Source organism: Camellia sinensis, chromosome 12 (genome assembly GCF_055761805.1).
Source record: "Camellia sinensis isolate YWXY chromosome 12, ASM5576180v1, whole genome shotgun sequence".
Taxonomy (NCBI): domain Eukaryota; kingdom Viridiplantae; phylum Streptophyta; class Magnoliopsida; order Ericales; family Theaceae; genus Camellia; species Camellia sinensis.
In genome coordinates, this window is record NC_138972.1 from 117,168,902 (window position 1) to 117,174,901 (window position 6,000).

Consider the following 6,000-nt stretch of genomic DNA (forward strand, 5'->3'; position numbering starts at 1 on the left):
TGTGCTATGTTGAACTCTAATCCTTTGGATTTTGATGTTATGAAGTATGGTAATTGGAAATGGAAATGAAATGTGTAATATTATAATGGAAATGAAATGTGGAATATTAAAATGGAAACGAAATGAGAAATAATTTGGAATCGGGTTGATAAATTTAAGGCGATGTTCTTCCTTAAGTATACTTGTTTTCAAAGCGAATTTATGGCTTCCTACTGATGAGATACTACATTTCTGGCAGAGAGTTTTCTTAAAGGTTCAAGTGAAATTTTAAGAAAAAGTACTTTTCGTATAATATTTTGAACTTACAAAATGTCACCTTACTATGTGGTATCACTCTGCATGCATGATCATTTTTATTTGTGTTAGCTATTGTTGTAGAACTATGAGATTTCTACTGGGTATTAGTGCTCACTCCTCGTTGTTTTATTCTTTTTCAGGAGGAGAATTTCAGATTCATTAGTTGAAGAGTATGAATTCCATGTATCTTTTATGTATGATTTTAGCATAGATGTTAAAGGAATGAAAAATGTATCATGTGGTTTGTAATTATTTATTTGTAGCTTCGCGGCAGAAGCTTGGCATGTATTATTGCATTGTTGTTTTCAATGAGAGAGAGAACATGTATTATTGTATTTTTATTATTCAAGGGTAATAAATATATATATATATATATATATATATATATAAATGGACCTAAATTACACGCTTTGGTAATGTTTTCGATTAATTAAAATGTTGGGGCGTGACACACTCTCTCTCTCCACTCTTATGTTCCATTTCTAATATGTGTCTGACATCCGTATCTAACTTTGACACTTGCATTCTCCAATTTTATATAATGTTTGAAGAGGAACAAGCTTATATTTTCTATTAAAAAAAAATTGTCTTTTACATGGCTAAGAGCTAGAAATTCTATACTTTTTTTTTTCTTTTCTAAATATGACTTAATTTCACACATATTTTTAAATAATTTTAGGAGAATTTATTCATAAATCCCTCTTCACCTACCTATGTTCCACTTAGGACAAATTAATTTCTTATGTTCTAATAAATCCTAAAGGTGATATAGTTACCAAAATGCCTCTAATAATAATAGGGTGAAGTACGCGTTAATATTCACATTGCCAACGTGAACATTCACACTGTCAAATTTATTTAATGTGAATGTTCACATTATCCAGTTGCTAAGGGTTGAAAAAATATTTGTAAGGGTAAAGTTGTTCATAAAATACCTTAAATATAAGAATTAGGATTTGGTAGATCAAATGTCCAAAATAATAGGTTGGAATACAAGAATATTTTATGAACTAACTGGGATACAAATATTTGAAAGAAGATTTTGGTATATGCATGAAAAATTATTCTGCTCTTATTATAAAGAACCATACAAGTTCAATGCTTTTTTATAAGCTAGTAGATCTTAAAGTTTATCCATGATAGTGTATTAGTTGGTAAGTAAAAAGAGAGTGAATTGTTGGGTACACTTCAGGTGTACTATCATTAACCATGAATTTAAATAATAATTTTAAGAGTAATGCTCACAAGTAATATATTAAATAGCACAAGAATTAATAGTCCTATATAGTAAATCCAATTTTTTTGAATTTTTATGTTTGTATTTGAATCATAAATTTGAATAGGGATTTAGAAAGGAAAAAAAGAAAGAGTGTGTGAGATATAGTTATATTTTATTCACATTTTCCTCACATTTTCCCCACATTTTCTCTTTCTTTCTTTCTTTCTTTCTTTCTTTCTTTTTTTTTTCTTTAAAAAAAAGAATAGAAAAATCTCTATCCAAATTTATGATCCAAACACAGCTTAAAAGAAACTTTCATACTTTAGAAAGAATGAACTTTTGATCTTTTATAATTGAAAGGAAGAAAATTTTATGTAAAATGTACTTCGCATATATTAATTTGATATGCTTCTTTTAATTGCAAATTTAGTAGCATAGTAAACAAAATTTTAATTTTTGGAAAAATCATGGTTTGATAGTTTTAAAATACTTATTTGTCAATTGTCTGGAGCTTGTTTTTCTTTTCGGATACTTAGACGTTAAAATGTGGCTTATGCACTTAATGGAAGAAAAAGAGCGAGAAAAACAAAAGTATTCATATAAACAAAATACCTCTTTAATTAGGTGTTGTATGGTTTGATTGAGGTCACTTATCCATAGCCAGTCTTCTTCTTCTCCACCTGGGTACCACGTGTGTCACGACCCGAACCCGCCCCTATAGATTAAGGTAATAACCGGTCAGTAATCATGAGATTACCTACGGCCTCAAATTGGATTAGAATATACTCCATCAGAGTTAAGGGGCCAAATGGAAATGACTTAAAAATTTTGTCCAATGAGCTATGCTTACATGGCAGATCAAAACATTTCACATGTACATAATGATAACTCACACCACATATCAGTAGTTAAAATCTTGTATACTCAGGATCATTCAAACACATAGTCAGCTAAACCAAAAGCTTATACACATAAACGGTCTATCACGACCAATAGAAATAGCAGAAGAAATACAAAAGATCATAAACAAGCCTCTTGTGTGAGGCACCTGGGCTGACTTCACAAAACTCGGGTTCCTTTCTTAAACTCCACTAAGGCTGGGGTTGAACGTCCCTTTGCTCACCTACATACATATAAATGAGAGTGAGCTAATGTCTAGTGAATAATATCAAAATAAAGAGGTTAATGAATGAGATTCATTCATAAATGAATCATACTTATAATGTACATATTTGAACCACTATTCTCATTCACACCAGATTTACAAATTTCAACCAAGCAAAACGACCTTTGGTCCAATTCAAACATATCAAACAGCCTCGGGCCTAATTCTAACATATCAGGTGTATCAAATGGCCTCGGGCCCATTTCCTTTATATTCATATCCATGCGTATTTCATATTCATGATCGTGATCCTTTTCATTCAAACGGCCTTTGGCCCATCATGGTATTCTAACATATCAAATGACATATTCAAACGGCCTTTGGCCCATCTTTGCATTCATGTCTAACGGCCTTTAGCCCAATTGTTCATATCCGATGGCCTTTGGCCCAATCACTCATGTCCAACGGCCTTTGGCCCAATCATTCATGTCCAACGGCCTTTGGCCCAATCATTCATATCAGACGGCCTTTGGCCCAATCATTCATATGTCAGACTACCATTCATGTCAGACTATCATTCATGTCCGACGGCCTTTGGCCCAATTTAGTTATATCAAACATATCGACAGCAAACAGAAAACGGCAAACGGCGAACGACCATATAGAAATAAGGCATATAGAATACTCATTCATATTTCAAATCAGCAAATCCATGAAGCTTATACAGAAGTAACATTTGGAAAGTAACATACTTGAAAATATCTTTACTAAGATATTACTCACTGTGTCCTGCCGGTGGATTTGCCCTTGAGCTCGACCCTACACATTACATAACACATATGGGTCACAAACGGTTCAATCCGTTCTTAATTCATACATTCCTCTTAGGCTCTTTTCTTATCATTTTAACTCATTCACAATGCTCAACGCATGCCTAAGAGTGCTTAGAAATGAAAGAGAATGGAAAACAAATCACAAAACCACTTTACAAACTTTCTGAAACAGGGCTCCCCGCTTAAGCGTGGCTTTGGCTGCTCGAGCGGATCCATTGGGTCTGCAAAAATACTGGTTGTGTAACGCCCTCAAAATAAACCCATAAATCATACATTCATGACATCCACAAACTTAAGAGAATAAAGCATATTTTCATTCATCAGAGTATTAAGTACAAAAGTATTACATGTTGACAACAAAAGTAAATGCCCTACGGGCTTATAACTTTCCAAGCCAACACTTGGTTACAAAAAGAGAGTACTAACTCAAATACACATTTAGCCCTTGGCTTGAATTTACATGTAATACAAAAAGGAGAACAAACTAAAGATCTGTCAGCCACATGCCTCCCAAGCTACGTCCTTGGAGGTGGCATATCACCTGAACCTGAAAATGATGTCCCATATAGGGTGAGCCAATGCCCAGTAGAGATATACTAAACCAAGTATGAGCAATGACTAAAACAATAGCATTTGATAGATGGTTAACACTTATAAACCAATTTCAATCACAATACAGTTCTATGACAATCATGTCCATGTTACATTTGACTTTCCTTTACTTATACCATCTCAATTCATAATCATGGCTCAGAACCTGGCCAAACAGTTTAATGAGACTATAACTCATATTAAAACACTTTCATACTTCACAATTCACATGAGATTATAACTCATATTAAAACACTTCCATGCTTCACAAATGATACACAGATTTACTGTATTAATGGAGTCCATCCCCTATCTCCTCCCAAATATCCGGTTTAGGAGTCCATCCCCTATCTCCTCCCAAACCGTGGAGTACATCCCCTATCTCCTCCCACACAATACACATATTCCAAGTATATAAACACCCATCATATACATGGATCAATCAATACACATATTTGATGTATTATTCTAACCGTCATATTCATTGACATATTCAATGTGATTAGTTTTAGTTTTCCCTAATCAACATACAGTGTCTACAACAATCAAGACTATCCTCCACCGATAGCCCAAAGCAGTTATTTCTAAACAGAAAATAAATGCATTAAACCAATAGAATATTAACATTCTCACAAGTGAGTGATTAGATTATCCAACTCCACCATTCAACTTTATAATTCTCCAATTTCATAATTCCTAACTTAATTTCATATTCCCACAAATTAATTATTCAAAATAATTTATCACATAATTAGGGCATTTTTCCCTAATTCTTAATATCAACCCTAAGGTTCAATTTCTCCAATATAACAACAATAATTCCATTTTTTTCAAGGTCTCATATACACATGGGATTTAATCTTTTAAAAACCCCCTTTTTATAAATTACGAATCAAACCCTAACTTTTCTCAAAATTGCCCAACAACATCAACTAATCGAAATGACTAAAATTCATGTCAAAACCCATAAGATGGAGTAGGGTATCCCTACCTCAAAATGAAGAGACCAAATAGAGAAGATGATGAAAACCCAAAGTGCTCCAAATCCAAGATTTTTCAGATTAAAGCGAAGCCCTCGCGAAGCTCTACCATTTCTACAAAGGAACAAGGATAGAAACACACTAGAGCTAGATCAAAACTTAGAGAGAAGATATGTAGAGAGAGAAAGAGCTGCTGGTCTAGGGTTTGTATAAGAGAAGAGATGAAAAAGTGAAGGAAGAACGAGCTGCTGCGAACTGAAATATACGAGGCTCGCTCGAGTGAAGGAGTGGTCGCTCGAGCGACCAGACACAAGGAACCCTCGCTCGAGCGTAGAAAGTCTCGCTCGAGCCAACAATTCGAAGCTTCAGGTCTGCAACCCAGAAGCACACTCGAGCGAAGAAAAGCTTGATCAAGCGTAGAAACCCAAAACATACAGCTCGCTGGCTCGAGCGAAGGAAAGCTCTCTCGAGCCAAGAAATGTAACTCTCAGGTCCAGAACCAGACGCAGACGCAGGCTCGAGCGCAAGACTTCTCACTCGAGCCACCAGTCACAACACCCAACTCTCACTCGAGCAAATGAACCCTGGCTTGAGCGAAAGAACTGAAACAAAGATCTCGCTCGAGCGACAAATGCCTCGATCGAGCGAAGATGCAAAATTCTGGACAACAACTATTGGTTTAAACTCACAACCAACCTGTAACAAACCTTCCCAACACATCCTGAAACTCAAATATATGGAATTAAAGGATGACAACAAGATATATACAACAACCAACTCCACGGAACCTAAGTTCGGATACAAAAACCAAAGGAGGAACAATCGGGATCGCTATAAGTTGCCTCATTTTTACGCTCGAGCGTGACTTTGGACGCTCGAGCTGAAAGTCAAACTACATGGCTCCCCGCTCGAGCGTGAATATCCCCGCTCGAGTGGACATCCATGTTTGCAAAAGTTCTAGGAACTAGCATTTCA